The sequence below is a fragment of the Canis aureus genome, chromosome 2, assembly GCF_053574225.1.
Source record: "Canis aureus isolate CA01 chromosome 2, VMU_Caureus_v.1.0, whole genome shotgun sequence".
NCBI lineage: Eukaryota > Metazoa > Chordata > Mammalia > Carnivora > Canidae > Canis > Canis aureus.
This window is the reverse complement of record NC_135612.1, coordinates 3,806,228-3,828,086: the sequence shown is the minus strand read 5'-3', so window position 1 is coordinate 3,828,086 and position 21,859 is coordinate 3,806,228. Positions and strand designations below refer to the sequence as shown.

Genomic DNA, 21,859 nt, shown 5'->3' with positions numbered 1-21,859 from the left:
TTTCCATCTCCATGTTTATGTTTTGTCAAAGGGAATCTTTTCCATTGTTTCTTCTCCATTTTTAAGCCACTCTAATGGAGAATTTGCTCTACTTATTTTTTTTACATTCCAGATGCAAGTTATTTTATTCTTACTCTACTTGTTTTTTTATTTTTATTTTTATTTTTTTCTAACTACTTGTTAATGAGTCATTTAAATCCTGTGGGTTTTCTTGACCTAAATTCCAAGTGGTTTTTTTTTTTTTTTTAATCTCAGAACATGGTGGACACTTATTAGAGATGAATAAAATCCTTCCTGGAAATAAAATGTGTATCATTAATTGGGCAAGCCATCAGTCTTCACTTAATAATTCATGGAACCCAGCAAAGGATTCAGAGATATCTGAATTGTTTGGTTACAACAGGATGCTAGTGATGGTAAAGTCAGAAGAGCCTCATTTCAGCCCAGTTAGTTTTATGCTGATGAAATTTCTGCTCTAAATATGCACACTATTTTTTTTCAGTGTAGGCAACTATCTCAATGATCCACCTGCCCCATCAGGAAGGAAGGAGCTGAGTGGCAGCCTCACCACTGTGAGTGAAGTTTCAAAGCAAAGAGCCACATTTCTATAGATGCAAGGTCAGTATATGTCAAAACACGGCTATTTATTTCTAAATAATCAGAAATTAAAGATCTCTGCAATGCTGTGTTCCAGTTTGTGTTGACCCAGCCCCATTCTTTTTCTGGCACCATAACTGGCGTACAAAATGACACAAGGGATCAACCTGCTGCAATTTGACCACCTGCACTCCTACGTTCTTCCCCAAAGTTTATTATAAAGAATGTTTAATTATAGATCTGGCTAACTACACAAAGCAGACACATATAACATATAAAAAGCTTTTTATTGCCAGATAAATGCTTTCTCAGTTGCAGTCATATTGAATGGCAAGTGATGATACCCAAGGATTTGCTAATTACAGGTCTAAATTCCCAGTAGATTATACTGAGGTTATACCCTGGACTCCACCTCCTATTTCAATGCAGAGGGATGAATTCAAATTAGGTAAAACTTCTGACTATACCTATTATAGCTAAAAACTTCTGTTTCTTTCTTTTTTTTTTTTTTTAAAGATTTTATTTATTTTTCATGAGAGACAGAGAGAGAGAGAGAGAGAGAGAGGCAGAGACACAGGCAGAGGGAGAAGCAGGCTCCATGCAGGGAGCCCAACGTGGGACTCGATCCCGGGTCTCCAGGATCATGCCCTGGGCTGAAGGCAGGCGCTAAACCGCTGAGCCACCCGGGCTGCCCAAAACTTCTGTTTCTTGAATCAAAAAGGCAAAGGGTTAGTATAAACTATATTTAAAATACATTAAATAATAGGGTAATAGTGGCATTTGGTGTTCTTATAATTTTATACAAGATAATTCTGATATTGTCACATTTATTTCCTACCCCTTTCTTGTGAATAATGTGGTCCTTCATAGGTTCTTGGTGGAGATTTGGAAGTTTGAAGGGAAAATGTCATATAAGAAAAAAAGTTTGAAAAATAATCCAAATTTTTATTCCATTATACTTACAAGCAACTTTTGAGCTCTTATCATTCTTTAGCTGCCTGGTGGAAAATAACTGCTTATAACTATAGTGCTTAGATAGATTTTGCTGTCACTTTCTACTTTCTGGGTATTGTCCAATTGTCCATTTATTCTTTGCTTATAGAGAATCATGGTTCAACAATTATATATTAGGCCAACCTTGTAACATCAGTTTTCAGTATGGCCACACATTAATGAAAGTTCTTTCACGGAAAATTTTTATGTTCTGTTAAGAAAAAGATCTATTTGTATAGGATTATTCTATTAATAATTTTGGGTGTCCTATTAACCTCAATTATCCCATTTAAATATTAAAAATTTATGTTTAAATAAGAAATACATTCACATATAAAAATTTGGAAGTTATAAAATATGTATACAGTGAAAAGTGAGCTTCTTACTCATCTCTACGGCAACTACTCTTACTAAGGTTTTTTTTTTATCCTTCTGGAGATGTTCTATGCATGTATACACAAATAAAGAAATCCATCCACTTTTATACATAATGGCTGCATGATATGTTACATTTTTACACTTTGCTTTTTTGTGTAGCAGTTTATCTTGGAGATCTCTTCATATTCAGCTGCTTTATTGGTGGATATAATATTCCATCACAATTCTTAAATACACAAAGGACCCTCTGATTTTTTAAGACATATTTAAAATGAAAATACATTTCTTTTCCTGGTAATCAGAATACATGATGGTTTATCTCCCTATTCTAATTTAGTATATTTTTGCAGGAAAATTAACAGTGTGCTTATTTTATGCAAATACATGCAAATGCCATGTGGTTTCCAGTACTGACGCTTTCTAGTTAAGTGGCTTTGGACATGTTACTCTCTGAATATAAGTTTTTTTCATTTGTAAAAAGGGATAGTACATCTGAAAGGATTGTTGGAAAGATTAAATAAACTTGTGATCATGACCCACTGTAGCTTATTACATGGCACATAGTGCTATGTCTAGAACATTTACATCTGTGTTTACCTGTGTATTTATAGCTCTGTCTATGTTTATATCTAGATGCATATCTGTGTTCATAGCTAAAGGATTGTGCTCGCTTCGGCAGCACATATACATAGCTAAAGGATTGCCTGTATCTTTACTGTATGAAATTAAAATTGAGGCATCTGAGTAGCTCAGTCAGTTACGCATTGCCTTCAGCTCAGGTTATGATCCTGGATCCTGGGAATGAGCCCAGTATCAGGCTCTCTGCTTAGTGGGGAGTCTGCTTCTCCCATCTCTGCCCTTCCCTCTGCTTGTGTTCTCTCTCTTGCTTACTCATTCTCTCAAATAGATAACATCTTTTTAAAAAAAAGAAAAATTAAAATTAAGATGACTACCTCATCTATAACCAACCCCATGTTTCTGTATTTTCTGTGATTTTTCTTCATAGCGCTTACTGACATAAGTGACATAGCATACCTGACATTATATTATATGTTTTTTTACTGTTTCCACTAGGATAAGCTCTAAGAAAGCAAAGACCTTGTCTATCTTATTTACCACTGTGTCCTACACAGCCTAGAATTATGCCTGACGTGTAATAGGTACTCAGTACTTAATGAATGAATGAATGGATGAATGAATGAATGAATGAATTTAATAAATATTTATTGAATGTCTATCTTACATTGAACTTGACTCTTACAATTTAAATGTACATTGAATACTTACTTATTATCCTTTTAAATATAGGTGCATGCTGTGTGATAGGATCTTAGAAGCAGAGCAATATGATGTGCTTGATGTACACTATCACAGCTTCTGGTCAAATGAAATAATTAGTATTTGTTAGAATCAGATTGCAGCAAGTGAAAGAGATCTGAATGATCAGGGTACAGGTTCCTCAGTTCACAACTAAAAAGAATTCAGCCTGAGGAGCAAAGCTTGAATTAAAAAATGAGGTTTGACTCAGATACTTTCTACCATATTAATTTGCCTCTTAATCACCTACTGTGAATTTAATGCTTTACAAACCACTGTGGGAATCTATGGTCATGAAGTAATGTTTCTGTCCTCAGGAGCCTTATTTGGAAAGGTAGTTCTAGCATGTGTCAACTGTTAGAGAATATTATAGGAGATAGCATGGTGCTAAAAGCTGGAAGATACAGTAAACTAATTCAGAGATAGACCAGGAAAGGCATCATGGGAGCATGGAACTCCATCTAGGCCATGAAGAATGAACTAATTTAGATGGAAAATTTGGGAGAAATATTACAGATAGGGGAGACACATGGAGAACATGTGGGGATGAACATGAGCATTTATGAATCATAAAGACAGGGATGCTAATGACACATTGCAGAAGCACATGATAGGTAAGCAGCAGGAAATACTGTTGGGAGGGGATGTCAGGCAAGTAAAACAAATGACTTTCGCAACATTTATTTCTCTGTGATGTAAGAATTGAGACTTTTTATTTTAAAAACGAACTGGCGAGGGGCACCTAAGTGGTGCAGTCACTTGAGCGTCCAACTCTTGATTTCAGCTCAGGTCATGATCTTGCATTGGCACTCTAATCTCAACCTGTCAAAAATGATCTCCTCTTCTTTCCATGCTTCTTTTCCACCTTACTTTCACCACCACAAACCTGAGAGTTCTCTTTTTTCCTCTCTCACTATTGAACCAGTCTTTATTTATTTTTTATTTTCTAATTTTTTTTTTTTTTTAAGCAACCTCCACGGCCAGTGTGGGGCTTGAACTTACAACCCTGACACCAAGGGTCACATGTTCTCCCGAATGAGCCAGCCTTGCACCGTGTATCAGTCTTTAAGTCTCATCAATTTATATCTCAACACATAATCAATTTTATTTGTATCCCCACTGACACTGACTTAGTCTTGGTTTATAGGATTACTATATTAATGCAACAGCTTTCCAACCAAACTCTTGTTTTGAATAGTGCTTTTCTAAATTGTCCTTAAGGTACTGTCAGTTTCTAAGAAGCAAAACTGTCATGTCCCTCTTATGCGTAAAATATTTTATTTGTTCCCCATCTCCTTCAATATAAATTCAGATTTCTTGGCATGGTAATAATAAGCTCTTGGTGATTTGGCTCTATCCTGCTTTCTACCTTGCCTTTTATTTATTTAATAAGTAAAGAATATGTGCCAAGTTCTCTGCTAGGCAGTGGAGAAACAGAGAGAGTGGGATGCAGTCCCTGTCTCTAAGGAATAGGGTAGAATGACATAAAAAGAAATGTTTCCAAATGGAGTAGCAGATACAATACCAAGAGCCTGGTGCAGGCTAGGCTCTGTAGTCTAATTTCAAGCTGGGCACACAAAGATACATAAAATTGGCAACTCAAAGAGCTGAATCAGGTCAGAAATGTATTATTTTCCTGTGGCTGCTGTACAAATTACCATGAACATGGTGGCATCAAACCGCACAAATTAGGGCACCTGGCTGGCTCAGTCAGAGGAGCGTGTGACTCTTGATCTAAGGGTGGAGAGTTTGAGCCCCATGTGGGGTGTAGAGATTACTTAAAAATAAAATCGTAAAAAAAAAAAATTAAAAGAAAAAACAAAAAAACCAAGTCTGGTGTCCATAAATTTAAAATCAGTTTCACTGGCCTAAAGTCAAGGTGTTACAGAGTTGGTTCCTTCTGATGGCTTTAGGGGAGAAGCCATTTTCTTGCCTTTTCTAACTTCTGAGACTGCCTGCATTTCTTGGCTCCCGACCCCTTCCTCACACCTGTCCAGCCTCTTGCTTCCATTATCTCCTGTTTCCCATCTGTAGTCCGATCTCCTCACCCTCTCTCCCCCATGTTCTAAGAACATTTGGGGTTACATTTAGGGTTCACACAAAAAATCCGGGATAATCTCCACGTCTCGGTGTAACATATGTACAGGTTCCAGGGGTTTGCAATGGGATAACTCAGGCCATCATTCAGCCTACCACAAATAGATAATTTGATTTTTGCCTACAAAGTGGTAATTAAAAAAACAAACAAACAAACACCACAAGCTTGCTGACAATGAAAACTTTTAGGATATTACATGCAAATCCAGATTTCTGGCCTCTTCTGAGACCTCTGTGGGCCTGCACTCCCCTTGGCCGCTGGAGGCCGGTGCCTTCCCCAGTCTGCTCAGCGCCCCCTGCCTTTTACTGCTCTGCGCTGAGGTGGCTTTGTCATCTGTGCTGACCTGGGAACCTCTACCCTAAAATCTGGTTTTTGTCCATAAGTCTCCACCTTCGTAGATGCTCACCCCTCCTCCTAGGGTTCTCTTCTTCATTCTCCCTCCTCTTCAATCACCCAGCTACTCCTACTCATCCATACAGAATGAGTAAAAGGGTCTTTCTCTGGGAACCCTTCCCCACATCTCCTGTTGATGTGAGATAGCACCTCTAGCACTGGTGTTGTAACATTTGGCTTTTGCTCCATTTGTTATCTCCCCAGAGGTAGAGTCTGAGTCTTTTTTCTGATGTTAGCACATCACTGACAGGAGGTGCTCAATAAATGTTTGTGGAATGCATAAATGTGATGGATGAAACTGGTGATACTATTGACGGACACATTTGATGTAAAGTAAAAAAATGCTATTAGAAGGAGAGTTTTCAGGGACACCTGGGTGGTCAGTCCATTAAGCATCTGCCTTGGGCTCTGGTCATGATCCAAAGGTCCTGGGATCAAGCCTACATTGGGCTCCCTGCTCAGTGGGCAGCCTGCTTCTCCCTCTGCCTACCTTCTCCTCCTGCTTGTGTTCTCTCTCTCTCTCTCTCTCTCTCTAAGAAACAAATATCTAAAAAAAAATTTAGGGTTATCAGCTTATAAAACAAGATAGTTTAAATTTTCCAATATAGAGCAGCTTTGTAGAAAGACTAGGTGGGGCCAGATACTTCTGAATGAGAAAAGATTTGAATCCAGGGAAAGTGTTGGAGAATTTGGAGAGGAATCGGGGCTGAGTCAGGGCGAGTGGGAAGCCCTGAGGCAAAGCTCAGTACTCTGAACTTGTTTTGTCCAGTAAGACCTGGTCAAACTCTGCTTTGCATCAGGGCCTGTGGACAGATCTATAAATCAGAACATCAGAAGCTGTGCTGTCTGGTATCATTTCAATTCTAGCATGGCTAAAGTGCTCGAAAGAGGCACAAGTTCGAATAATAAAATTGGTAAAATCTTGTGGAAGATGCAGGCAGGGGAGATGGAAAGCTTACCTGGGTCATGAATTATTCATGCTTCACCCGGAGAACAATGAGGCTGAACTTGGCTTTTATTACTGCTTCTGATACAAAGTGATTAGTTTTAATTTAGATGAGTGCACATGCTTATGTAACACACTAAATTCTATTTGGATATTAGCATTTTTGTTTTGACCAGTCCAATTTGAGACGATTTACTTGAGGTTATGGAATTGTTTCTTCCTAATGAATGCATTAGAATTGAATATTAAGATATATGGACGACTTCTTCCCAGTCCTCACAGTTAATCAAATAAAGTAATTTTTGTCTCTGATGCGGAACCAGAGATGAATGACTCTTTGAACTAAAATTAGTTTAAAATGAAACAGTCATCTGAAGAGCAGAAATATACCCATCCTTTGCTAATATTTATTACAAGAGAACATTCTTGTTTTCCATTGTTGACCATAAAGGTGCTGACTACCCATACAGCAAAACTGAACTTAAGTCACAAGTTGAGTCTCTAAAGTTGGCAAAGGTGGTTCAGCTGTTTCCCCACAACTAAGAATGTAAGCTATATAATGTTAGGTAGGAACAATTGAATATCAGAGCTGTTGATCCTAATAATCACTTGAATTTAGCCATAGACAGCCTGCTCAATTTTTGCTGATTACCATATGCCACGGGGGTTTTTTAATCCAGAATTTTAAAAAAATTTTCTTCATATTCTGCTTGTTTTCAAGTTATAGGGAGAAGTCGTTATGGATCCCTTATAAAGCTTATTTGAAAACTCTTGGTACCTGTATGCATATTAGATTCATTTACTTATTGTTTTGCATTCTCAAGAAGAAAGTTGACTAAAGTAGAGCAAATGGTCATTCCTCCTGTGTGATACCAGTGTTCTATTTCTATAGGGAAAATCAAAAAATGACTGCAGTAATTTAAAAGACAACTGGGCGAATTATTTTTCAGTTAACCAAGATGTATTAGTAAACTATAACATTAAAAATGCTGATTTTAATATTAAGTATTAACCTTTAATCTTATGATCGAGACTTAATTTAGATTCTCAAGCAATTAGAAAATAACACCACTAAATGCCTTTAAGCCTCTAGTGATCATAGACATTGCAAACCTCCCTTTGTATAACATGAATCCCAATAAAATGAGTCCCAAGTGTTTTTCAAGAATTCTTGTGATAGCTTGGATCTGAAGAAAAGTTTTAACTTCTATATTTTGTTTTTGTTTTTAATATTTTATTTATTTGAGACAGAGTGCATGAACAAGCAAGGGGAGCAGAAGAAAGGGAGAGAGAAGCAGACTCCCTTCTGAGCAGGGATCCCGATGTAGGGCTCGATCCCAGGACCCTGGGATCATGACCTGAACCCAAGGCAGAAACTCAACCAACTGAGCCACCCAGGTGCCCCTAACTTCTACATTTTGAAACACCAAACAATTTAAAATAAGATTGCACCTTTTTTTCACATTGATATGCATTTTTATTAATTAAAGATTAATATTTTTATTTATTAATATTAAAGATTAAGATTTTTATTAATTAAATATTCAGGATTAAAGATGTATATTTATATCAAACAGTGATTGTAGAAGTAATTGTATATCCAAACACATGCTGTCTATGCTGTCAACTTGTCTACTTTTTTTTTTTTTTTTCCTGAAATGACAGGAAACCCAGACCCTAATATTTGGAGATAATCTTTATGTCTTTTTTTTTTTTTTAATTTTTATTATTTGTGATAGTCACAGAGAGAGAGAGAATGAGGCAGAGACACAGGCAGAGGAGAAGCAGGCTCCATGCACCGGGAGCCCGACGTGGGATTCGATCCCGGGTCTCCAGGATCGCGCCCTGGGCCAAAGGCAGGCGCCAGACCGCTGCGCCACCCAGGGATCCCCTCTTTATGTCTTAATTGTATTTTCAATATGAACAGAAATAAAATGGATTTAGGAAATTTGAAATGTAATATTCTCTTCCCGGTTGTAAGGATGAAGGCTCTTATCTGTGAAAGTGACATTTCTTAAAAACCCTTTTTGATAGAATACAGGAAACAACAATCTATATTTTTTGGGACAAGAATGACAGAGGCCACTTTTTAGTTGCCCTCAGTCTGGCTCTAGCCATCAGTGGCATGTGTTCTTCTATTTTTTGTAGGTGTTTCCTGTCTTGCCATTTCAAGTGCATTTTCTCATGGCGCAAAATGGAATGCTCTCCCTCCTTTCTGTCTCAGGAGTTACTGTGGTCATGTCCCTTCCCCATGCTTCATGAGAAGCACTGGCTTTCCCGGGCTAATCAGAAGAGCTGGAGGTCTACAACATGCTTAGCCCCACCTGAATGAGCTGGCCTTAGTAATCATGCCTTCCCATCTCCCTCACATTTCCCATTCCCACACTCTGACAACCGAAGCTCATCAGATGACAGATGGCCATTAGGATATTGATTCTGAAAGACCGATGGCACCTATACTTGAAAGATTTTGATGTGGTCAGATTCGGAAGTTCTTTCCTTTGTCTGACATTTTTTGCTTTACCTTCTCACGTCATACTTTCTCAACAGGAGAGGAAATTCAGTGGTAACTTCTATTTCCTCTCATAATCAATTCTAAGAATATTCCTTTTGTTTGCTTACTACATGAAGATTCTTGAAAGAAAACTGCTATGTACTTGTAAAAGCCATGAAACATTTTTATTTACTTATTTATTTTTGGATTTGTGAAGAGATTTACCAAATTGAATGGCTCTCAGAATGAGATTGAACAAGTTTGCCTGGAAAAGAAAACCAAGAAAATGTCAGAAAGCACTATAATTCTTCTGAAGCTTTAAAAACTCTGCGAGTTCGATTTCAGATTTTAGAGGGGGCAAAAACTAGAGTGGGAAAATGTGGTTGTGCTCAGTTCAGTGGATTTCAGCTCAAAGTTACTCTTGTTTAATATCTTTGGACCAGAGAGAAATCCTTCTTGCCTAGCTTGAAGAGTTTTTTTTTTTTTTTTTAAGATTTTATTTATTTGAGAGAACGAGTGAGCGAGCACACCTGTGAGCTGGGAAGTGGAAGAAAGAGCAGAGGAGGGAGATGTGCACACTCCATGCTGAGTGCAGAGCCTGATACGGGGCTGGATCTCACGACCCTGAGATCGTGACCTGAGCTGAAATCAAGAGTCAGACGCTCAACAGACTGAGTCACCGAGACACCCCTAGCTTGAGGAGTTTTGAGAGTACAACAAATATACAGACTGTGATATCTGAAAACATGTGAAGTGCTCATAAGGAATTCAGTGGCTTTGATACACTGAGATGCCTACTCAGGAGAAGCATTGGGAGGGTCTAACAACCTGTGGAGGGTTAGCCACACTGAGAATTACCTTAGGGAGAAACACCACGCCTTATAATGTATAGTATAAAAACTATATTCTCTTCTTACTCTGAAGAAAAAAATCCTGAATTTTAAACTTGCATGGGAGAGAAAATTGCCTGGGAGAGAAGAAGCAACATCTATGTTTTCTATAGAGTAGAGCCTGTTTATGGTGGATGTAGTTTACTCATTCACTTACTCCATCTGTAAACATTTATTGAACAACTAGTTTTATATGTGCCAAGTATCGTTAATTTATAGGTAACTAAGGCATCATACTTCTCAAAGAGGGATTCAGATTGAAGGAGGAGGGAAAAAAATCAAATAATTATAACTGCTTAGATGAGCTGCTCAGAGAATAAAGTGACTAATGTTTGTTCAGATATCCCAAATGTAATTCTTTTTTTTTTTTAAATATTTAAAGACTTATTTATTCATGATAGACAGAGAGAGAGAGAGAGAGAGGCAGAGACACAGGCAGAGGGAGAAGCAGGCTCTGTGCCGGGAGTCTGATGCGGGACTCGATCCCGGGACTCCAGGATCGCGCCCTGGGCTGAAGGCAGGCGCTAAACTGCTGAGCCACCCAGGGATCCCTGCCAGATGTAATTCTATGACAAGTCACACTCTGCAGACCTTACTATATCGTTTCTGTATGGATATCATAGGTAATGTTGTAGGCTTCCTGGCAAGGACTTCACAAACGGCCACAGATTATAGGTGCATGATACGCTCTGGAGACAGGCAGTGCACTACCCACACAGACCAAATGTCGTGACCCTGTGCTTAGGAGGGATGATTACGGAGTAAACAACTTATATTAGGTAGAAGAAAAGAGGGAACTATGAGGTGAAGCAATTTTTTCTTGTTTCAAAATAAAGTCCTCTGCATAATAATAGAGAAAAGCTCCTTTTTATGATAGCAACAGGTATTTAAGAATAAAGTTAAGGAATGTCTAAAACTTATGCAAGGTAAACCTTAAAACACTTTTGAAAGACACAAACATGAACTTGAACAAATGCAAAGTATATTCTCTATGCTTGAATAGGAAAACATGACATTTTCCCTAAGTGAATTTATTAATGTGAAACAACTCCAATAAAAACACCACCAGGCTTTACTATGGAGTTAGAAGAGTTGACCCTAAAGTTCATATGGAAAAACAAACATGTAAGAATTGCAGGGGAGAGGAACACTAAAGACACAAAAAATGAGGCGGGACTACTCTTACCAGGCATTAAAACATAATACAAATTTCCTATAATTAAAGCAGTAGGTACTTGTACGCGAATATACAGACAAGTCTGACAAGAAAAGAATAGAAAGTCCAGACAGACATCTAAGTTCATACAGAAATCCAGGATATGATAAAGGTAACATCTCTAATCACTGAGTCAAAGATGAACTTAGGTAGCCATCTGGGAAAAGATAAAATGAGGTATTACAGTATACAAAAGAATTAACGTCAAGTTCATCAGAGATCAAAGGGTAAAATTCTCACAATTTAAGTACAAAGAAATATGGGTGAATACATCTTTAATCTTCATGTGGGAAAATCTAATTATGACTCAAAATCCAGAGACAGTAAAAAAGAGAGGGATAAATTTAACCATAAAAATCAGTATTTTTTTTTCCTCAATTCTTCTGTGCTATTCCTACCAAAGACACTTCATATGAATTTAGTCATAAGGAATCATTAGACAAACCTAAGTTGAGAGACATTCTACAAAATAACTGGTCAATATTGTTTTAAAGTGCCAAGATCATGAAATTCCCTGAAAGAATGAGTCTCCTTCCACATTGAAGGGATGTGATAATTCAGTAGAACATGTAATTCTGGGCTAGATCTTTTTTCTTTAAAGGACATTTTTGGTACAATGGGCGGAACCCTGAATGAAGTTTGATGATTAGATGGTGGTAATATATCAGTGTTAGTTTCCTGAATTTGATGCTGTGTTTTGGATAGAGAGGAGACTTTCCTTGTTTGTAGGAAAATTACACTAATACTTGGAATAATGAGGCATCATGTCAATAAGTCACACTCAGAGGGTTTGGGGAAAAGCAAAACATCTTTGTATTTGCAACTGTTTAGTAAATTTGAGATTTTATGTGTGTGTGTGTATAATGATATATAATATATATATCTATATTGATAAAACGATTAATTTCATAGAAAAAATTAAATTAGCAAAACTGATCTTAGAAGAGATTTGAAAATTCAAACAAAAATTACCAGAGAAGAAGTGTGGAATGCTGTCAAAAGGCAACCCCCAAAACATTTTCGGGTTCAGATGTTCTCACAGGCAAATTTTATTTAGCTCCTAAAAGTCAGATCTTTCCAATGCTAATTGTTACAGAATATAGAAAGAGAACTAAAGCTTCCAATTCCTTTTATAAAATGAGAAAACATTGATACCAGAACCCAAATATGACAGCAAAAAAAATAAAGGAAAGCAGAAAAGAAAATGATAGGTCAGTCTTTCTTGTGACTATCTATGCGGTTAAGGCAAATAAAACATTAAGAAACAAAACTTGGCAGCACATTAAAAGGATAATAAATCATGACCAGTAGCATTTTATCTAGAAGTATAGGAATAATTCAACATCAGAAAAAACTATTAATACAATTTATCATAATAATCAAAATGGAAAAATTACATGATTATCTTCCTAGATGCTGAAAATATTTAATAATAGTCAACATCCATTCTTTATTAAATAATAAATAAAACAGGAATCAGATATGTTTTATCATGTTTCCTTTTTTTAAAGATTTTATTTATTCATGAGACAGAAAGTGAGGCAGAGGCACTGGCAGAGGGAAAAGCAGGCTCCATGCAGGGAGCCCGACATGGGACTCGATCCTGGGTCTCCAGGATCACGCCCTGGGCTGAAGGCGGCGCTAAACCTCTGAGCCACCTGCGCTGCGCACATTTTATCATGTTAAGGAAGAATTCACCTCCATCTTCAAGTGACATCATATTAATTTAAGATTGTGTATGGGGTGCCTGGGTGGCTCCGTCAGTTAGGCATCTGCCTTCAGCCCAGGTCATGATCTCCTTAGGTCCTTGTCTTGGGATCGAGCCCCGTGTTGGGCTCCATGCTCAGTGTGGAGTCTGCTTGTCCCTCTCTCTCTGCCCCTCTCCTGCTTGGGCTCTTTCTCTTCTGTCTCAAATAAAATCTTAAAAAAATAAAAAAGAAAAGAAAGAAAGAAAAGATTGTACACTGGAAATGGTCCGTAAGTGACAAAAGGGATATCCCTATTTAATATTGTTCCAGGAGTCCTGGTAAATACCATTAGATAAGACTAAGGAACTAAATTTTTTAAAAAATTGATAAAAAGGAGGTAAAAAGTATTGTAACTTCTAGGTAATGTAATTATACATATGGAAAATTATCAAAGAAGCAAATGAAAAACTATATAAACTGAGTGAATTCAGTCAGGCATTAGGATTCACAATCATATGAAAAGAAGTAACCCTTCACAGATACAAGTAAGCAGTGTTGAAAAACCCAACTGCTGGTGAAGGGCTTCAGCATTTCCAGTAATACCTTTGGGATCTTTTTCTCTATTATGTGGATACACTTCAGAGGTGAGATACCCGAGCCCATTACTGTTTTGCTGTGGGGTAATCAGACTTTTCTTTCCGGTAACTTAGGATTTTCTCTGTGATTTTAATATTGTCAGCTGCACTCTGATGTGGTTATATGTGCATTGGTTTTACTGTCCCCAGGACAATGGCGTATCCCTTTTATTTGTGACCTCATGTCTTGTTACAGCTGGAGAATCTAAACCATTTTTTTTTCCTAAACCACTTTTTATTTAAATATTGCCTCTCCCCATTGTCTCTAGTCTTTATTCCTAAAATTTCAATTAGATATTGCATCTGGGGATCCCTGGGTGGCGCAGCGGTTTGGCGCCTGCCTTTGGCCCAGGGCGCTATTCTGGAGACCCGGAATCGAATCCCACATTGGGCTCCCGGTGCATGGAGCCTGCTTCTCCCTTTGCCTGTGTCTCTGCCTCTCTCACTCTCTGTGACTATCATAAATAAATAAAAATTAAAAAAAAAAAAGATATTGGATCTGATATTTCTACTCCCCATGTCTCTTATTATCTCATTCATCTTTTCAGTCTCTCTCTTTTTTTTTTTTATCTTTTCTGTCTCTATTGTTGCTTTTGAATTCTCAGTGAGATTCCTAGATCTGTCTCCCAGTTCATTACTTCTTCTTAGCATGTATTTAGTTTATTCAGCTTGTGTATTGAGGCTTTAAAAATGTTTTTAATTGCACTTATTTATAGATTAAAAAATTTTAAGTTATATTTTAAGTGAAATTTTAATGTGTAAGTCAAAGGAGAACTATTTCACACAGCTCGAAACTGTTGTATGGATCAGAAGTCTCTAAACATTTTTTTAGGTATGAATAAATAGCCATGATAGCATTGATTTGTTGCTCTCTAATATGCCACTTGTTTAACATTTTCCTGTCTTTGATAACTGAGGTTATTTCAAATTTCTGTTAATGTAAATATTTTTGAAATGAATGTCTTTATGCATGAGATTCTTCATTTTCGATTACTTTCTTAGGAACTATTGAACCAAAAATATGTAGTTTTAACATCGTCAACGCTTATTGTCAAAATGATCTCTAAAGGGATGAGCTGATTAAAATGTGGTAGCTTGCATCAGACTGCCACTTCAGCAGCATTGAGTATTTTAATTTTTTTGCTGATTTAAATGGTGAAAACAATATCTTCTTTTTAAAAATTTGCATTATTGGATTACTGGTAGTATTGAACATTTTCACCAAGTTTGCTTACTGGCTATATTTATTGTTTTGAGGTTTGTCTTTTATTTCATTTTGTACTTCATTTATTAGGTCTTTCTGTTTTTCCTATTGATGTGTATCACTCCTTTCATAATACGGATATAAACCAGTCATCATTTCTGTGGCAGTTTTTCTTCTAGCCTGTGCTTTTATTAATCTATAAGTTGCTTTGAATGTATTCATTCTGCTTGAAACAAAACCAACCCTTTGTTCATTTTAGTCAGCTTAAAACTGAGGAATACATTTTCTTCATGGAGATGGAGAAACTGCAGTACTGATATCAGGAATGTGCTTCAAAATGGCCTGTAATGCTGTGTTTCTGAGGAGTGGAGATTACAGTGATGTGCTCAAAAGAAAGCTGCATTGCTGCAGCAAAGGACGAGGAAGGGCTGTCTGCCCAATGGTCATTATGGCCAGTATACTGTGGAGTTATTATATGCTCAGCACACAAACCCAAGCTGGCTTGAGTAACTTATTTCCGAAGCATATTCACATAATCAAGCAAAATTCCCCAAGGAATCATTGGATGTGCTGACAAGTCTGACAAGTTAGGTTTCAAAACGTAAACCGTGGAAATGCACACACATTGAGCTTGAGCCTTTTCCTTGTTCAGGCAATATGGGCTTAATTACGAAATACGCAGTTAGACCACCTCCGTTTTAAGAGTAGCCGTGAGGATCCACAGGTATGGGAGATATATTCAAGCAGGTGTTAGTGTGTGAATACAGAGAGTGTCACAGATTAAACAGGGGACATGGGTTGCCTGGGTGGCTCAGCGTCTGCCTTCGGTTCAGGGTGTTACCCTGAGGTTCCACCCTGAGGTTCCACCCTGAGGTTCCGGGATCGAGTCCCGGATTGGGCTGCCTGCATGGAGCCTGCTTCTCCCTCTGCCTATGTCTTTGCCTGCCTCTCTGTGTGTCTCTCATGAATAAATAAATAAAATCTTTAAAAATAAAGAAATAAACAGGGACATAACTAGGGAAAACCATTACCATATTTCATGTGGTAATCAGCATTATTCAACTTGGAGCCAATTGACGTCCAAACAGCCAAACCTGAGTCATTGCCAAGTGGCTGAAGCGACTGTGGCCAGCATCACCACTGGTAGTAGTGTAAAATTACATCTTTTTATTTTTTTTTTAAATTTTTTATTTATTTATGATAGTCACAGAGAGAGAGAGAGAGGCAGAGACACAGGCAGAGGGAGAAGCAGGCTCCATGCACCGGGAGCCCGACGTGGGATTCGATCACCGGGTCTCCAGGATCGCGCCCTGGGCCAAAGGCAGGCGCCAAACCGCTGCGCCACCCAGGGATCCCAAATTACATCTTTTTAAATGTAGATTCCCTTCCTCTTCCTGGTAGAGTTGCTTAGGTTTATCCTCAGGGGAGGTTTATTTGGGGGGAGGGTAGTGGGGAGCTTTAAATGCAAATCTAATTGTCTCTGCCGTTCTGAGTCTTTCTGCCAATGCAGGTTGACTCAGAACTTGTCTTTTGCTACGTGCAGGAGCCGTTGCTCTTCCTACTGCTCAGTAAGCCCCAGTGACCCTCTCCAGGGCCCCACACAGTCTCCCTATATACTTGCACAGACAGTCACAAATCAAAAGAAACCAGAGCCCCATCCTCATCCTTTTTATTTCTGAAAGCTAACTGGAGTGATGAATTTTATTTCTGACTTCCTACACGGAGCCACAAGATTTATTTTCCACTGCTTGGCTTCCACTTCTCAATAAAAGCAGTTAAGCTGACCATGGTAATCAGGTCTTTTCACTAGCAATAAAGCACAAATATCACAGGTTTGAGTCCATTTTTAAAAGCACAATTTTAAAACCTTTAGAAAGTTGATGCTTGGAGCCTCAGGTATAATGACCTCTCCTTTCAAATCAACATTAGACCCAGATTGTATTTCCAAGTGGAAAGGCTGCTGGGCCACAAAACGTGACCTTTGGCTGGGTGACTACTTGTTACCTTGTCAGCTTCAGTGCTGCCTGCCATTAGGAAGAACTACCAAGTAATAAACTATTTACAGCCCGCACTTATCTATCCCCTACAGGGCACTTTCTGAGGAGGGGAAAAAAAGGCAATTGATTTTCTCTATTCGATAGTCATCATCTCATACTTAGGTCATCTAACTGCCTAGTACTGCTTATGTTCAATTCTCAGGGTACCTTATATAACAAGGGCTTATTTATTTTTTTGTGTGTGACAGATTTTAAAAGCCTCATGCTTTTGTACAACATAGAAAAATACCTAAAACCATAGACAAATGAGGTGCAGAGACAAGGAAGACAGAAAGAGGCTTTCCTGTCGTAAAGGATCTTATTTGAACCACACTATAAAAGATATGTCTAAATTCTCTCCCCATCCTCTCCAAACATTTTTATTCTGCCGAACTAATAATTATCTTGGACTGTGAAAATTCCTTTTGGAAAATGTTTTCTTCTTTTTTAAAAATAAATTCACTTAGTCTCTAAATCTTGATGTTCATGGTTGAAGAATAAGGCAGTTCTTTGCACCTGTAAGATTACTTAATTCTAAAAAGTAGATTCTAGGGGCTCCTAGGTGGTCAGTCAGTTAAGCTTTTGACTCTTGATTTCAACTCAGGTCATGATCTCAGGCTTGTGAGACAGAGCCCCACAGTGAGCTCTGTGCTGGGTGTGGAGCCTACTTAAGATTTCCTCTCTCCCTCTGCCCCTCCCCATTTACACTCTTAAAAAAACGTAGATTTGAATAACATGTAACAAGAAACTTCAACTTTTATGGTTAGTTTATATGATAGAACAAACTTTCAAGCAAGGAAGCCATTGTAATACTATTAAAAAAGAAGAATTGTATATAAATGTTTCAGCAGGTATATTCTGAAGATCTAATGTTCACCAGCATCAGGGCGGTCTGGGCACCATAGATCCCTGGAAGTCTAAGATATGGTTCTTTTCTTCGGGTATTATAGCCTTGCTGAAGAGATAAGATGTGTAGAAATGGTTTATAACAAGTAGAGACCAACACAGCACGTATTCATGTAGGGGGACAGTAGACAGAACAGGACTGCTAAGATGAGTCCTACAGTTTGGGTAAAGGTGGATGTGAGCTGAACCATCAAGTACAGTGAATGAGGCTTATGAGAGAGGCAGAAAGCAAGCTCCCCACACTAGTCTATAGGACCTCACGTTTTGTGGAAGATATGTTTAGAGAGAAGAGTGGTAAGAGGTTATAGAGGAGAAGAAATATGAGCTTGAACTTAGACCTATATCCTTGGGGAAATGCCTTTTATTTTGGGCCTTTAGATCAGTAGTCTTTAGTAGGGTGCATACATATCGGGAGTTGCACAAGACAATTCATTGAGATGTGGAAAGAAAATAGCAGAACTTTGGTTTATATTTGTGTTTATGAATATAAATGCTGTGTTGCATCCTTCAAATAGTTCTATTTCTTTAATATGGTATATAACACACTGGTGTGTGTAAATATAATTTATAAAGATATGTATATATATGCACACACGTATATATATCTATATGTATATAGATATATAAAAATTATTTATTTATTCCTGAGAGACAGAGAGAGAGGCAGAGACATAGGCAGAGGGAGAAGCAGGCTCTCTGCAGGAGCCTGATGTGGGACTTGATTTCAGATCCTGGGATCACACCCTGAGTCAAAGGCGGATAGATGCTCAACTGCTGAGCCACCCAGGCGTCCCTCAAACATTTTTTTCTGATAGAAGTGAATAATCAAAGACCTTTGGAGATCATTGCTTTACATCTTTTTCTTAACCATAATGATTTCTGCCATTTATTGAGTATTTAATATGTGCCAGGGACAATATTAAGTGCTTTATGTCACAACGTTATTAAGTCTAACCTGCACAATAAACTCTATAAGGTAGGTAATGTATGTGATCCCATTTTATGGTATTTGAGACTCAGATAGGTAAAGTAACTTGCCCAAAGCCACTCAGATGGTAAATGGTAGAACCAGGTTCAGACCCAAACCTGCTGACTGACTCCAGAGCCTATGAAATATGTATTCATTGTTTTGGTCTGACAAAGCCTTAATTGTCAGATCTTGCTTGATACAAGTAGTTTGGATTTTTTACCCTTTCATTTATGAAGTAAAGGTGAACTGTTTTCATAATAATAGTTTACACTCAGAATCCACGTGGTTGGAAGCTTCCAGAATATATATATTTTTAAGATTTTATTTATTTACGCATGAAAGACAGAGAGAGAGAGAGGCAGAGACACAGGCAGAGGGAGAAGCAGGCTCCATGCGGGGAGCCCAATGTGGGACTCGATCCCAGGACTTGGGATCATGCCCTGAGCCAAAGGCAGATGCTCAGCCGCTGAGCACCCAGGTGCCCCAGAAACTTTTCTTTTTTAAAGAGAGAGAGAGAGAGAGCATGCACGTGAACGCATGAACAGTTGGGAGGGGCAGAGAATCTTAAGCAGATTTCATGCTGAACGTGTAGCCTGACACAGGGCTTGATGGGGCTTGATCCTGTGACCCTGAGATCATGACCTGAGCCAAAATCAAGAGTCAGATGCTTAACTGAGTCACCAGGTGCCCCAGCTCTCAGAATTTTTGAAAGTATTTTTATTGCATGTATGGTGTGCCAACACTATAGAGTAATTCCTTACAACCAGTAAATACAGTTGACCCTCTAGAACCATGTGGGTCCCTTATATATGGATTTTTTGGAGAAATACAGTACAGCATTATAAATTTATTTTCCTTGTGGTTTTCTTAATAGCATTTTCTTTCCTCTAGCTTACTTTATTGTAGGAATACAGTATATATTACATATAACAAAAAATATGTGTTAATCAGCTATGCCATTTGATAAGGCTTTGTGTTAACAGTAGGCTATTAATAGGTGAGTTTTGGGGGAGTCAAAAGTTATACATGGATTTTTGTCTCTATAGGAAGGGGATGGTGTCAGCATCACTAATCCTTGTGTTGTTCAGGGGCCAACAGTATTTCTGTTAATTTGTCCACTAGTCCTCCAAATTCTTTTTTTTTTTTTTTAAGATTTTATTTTATTTACTCATGAGAGAGAGAAAGAGGAGAGAGAGAGAGAGGGGGGCGGGCAGAGACACAGGCAGAGGGAGAAGCAGGCTCCATGCAGGGAGCCCGATGTGGGACTCCATCCTGGGTCTCCAGGATCACGCTGTGGGCTGCAGGCGGCGCTAAACCACTGCGCCACCGGGGCTGCCCTCCTCCAAATTCTTTAGGCAATTTTGAGACAGAATTAAAAAGTGATTTAGCTATATATGTCATATGTTTAGCAGCCGGGAGAGGGCACCATCTACATAGACTTAAAGGCATGTGGCCAGACCTCCATAGTTACTTGAAGGTAGAACTATATGAAACATAAAACCAGAGAAGAGTAGAGAAGCCAAAGGTTAGATTTTGTTGTGTGGAATCCTCTGTGAGGACAGGAGTGGACTCTTCCCACTTTTCTGTGCTGCCTAGGACGGCATTGACTGAAAACTATTGAAATCCCAGGGTGTTGGGGACTTGCTGCAGGGCCCTCTCCCTTGCTCATCTTTGAGGGGCTGGAGATCCAAGGCACTTGTCAATTTCCACCCCTTTGCATGTACCGGCAACTGGGAGCTTTAGCACCTTGTACACAGATGCAGGACACAGATACAGGATGGTCCAGGATTGATCCAGCTATAGGGCTAATTGACCTGAATGAAGACTCTGAAGACAGAAAGTCTGACTGTCTACTGAACTACTTAACAGTCTACTGATGACTTTCTGTCTTAGGAGTCTTCAGTAACAGAACATATTAGAGTCCAGTGTCCTCTCTAACGTATTTACATCTTCTGTGCTGGCATGGAAGTCCCTGGCATGTCTAAAATCATGTATATTAGGTTCATATGTGTAATGTTGGAATAAATACAACCACAGATATATCTAAGGCAAAGATACTGAGTTTGTGACTTTAAAGAAAAGGTGGCACGAGTCCATGTTTGCTAGAAAAATTGTCTAACAGCACCTCTTGACTGCCTAGTTAATGGCCAGGCTTTGGCAAATTGTAGTAATTTACACCACTTTCACCATTAGAAGGTCCATATTATTATTATTATTTTTAAAAGATTTTATTTATGTATTCATGAGAGATAGAGGCAGAGACACAGTCAGAGAGAAGCAGGCTCCTCGCAGGGAGCCCGATGCAGAACTCGATCTCAGGACCCTGGGATCACACCCTGAGCTAAAGGCAGAGGCTCAAACACTGAGCCCCCCGGGCGTCCCAAGAAGGTGCATGCTATTACAACACGCTAGAGCACAGTGATTTTTATGGAAAGTTGATTCTGCTGGTATTTATCTGTGAGGTCAAGGCAAATTACTGAACTTCTCTCAGTGTGTTTTCCATTTGTGAAATGGTTAAAATAATAGTTCCTAATTTGTAGGTTGTTGATAGAATTAAATAAAATAATATGTTTCAAATGCTTACCTCCGGGTGCCTGGGTGGTGCAGTTTGTTAAGCGTCTGACTCTTGGCTTTGGCTCGGGTCATAATCTCAGAGTCCCATGTTGGGCTCTACACTCAGCATGCAGTCTGCTCAAGATTCTCTTCTCCCTCTGCCCCTCCTGCTGGTGCTGTCTCTCTCAGTCTCTCTCAAATAAATAAAATCTTTTTTTTTTTAATAAAGTCTTTTAAAAATTTTTTAAAAATGCTTATCTCAAAAAAAAATGCTTATCTCAGTGCCTGTCTTATGCTAAATGCCCAATAAATATTAGGTATTTTTGCAGTTATTTAAAAGACTTCTAAGTGGCCTCTTGTGCCTGTTAGACCCTATTCTTCAGGGAGTGGGAGCTTTGTCTTTGGAGCTGGAAGTTTTGCCCCAATGGTGGTGAACTGATGTGGAGCCAGGGGCTTGAGAGGGATAGGCCAACTTTACTGAAGACTTCCTGTATGTCAGGCAGTGTTGTAAGTGCTGGGGCTCTAAGCAAAACAGATACTGTTCC

At 38.5% G+C, this 21,859-nt stretch overlaps 1 long non-coding RNA gene across 1 annotated transcript in view; it reads left to right on the top strand.

Annotated features, from left to right (window-relative positions):
* Positions 1 to 21,859, top strand: part of LOC144292138 (uncharacterized) — a 71,596-nt gene that overhangs the window by 14,824 nt on the left and 34,913 nt on the right. The window contains exon 2 of the long non-coding RNA XR_013359633.1: positions 503 to 618. This is a non-coding gene — a long non-coding RNA (uncharacterized LOC144292138). The remainder of the gene's footprint in view (positions 1 to 502; positions 619 to 21,859) is intronic.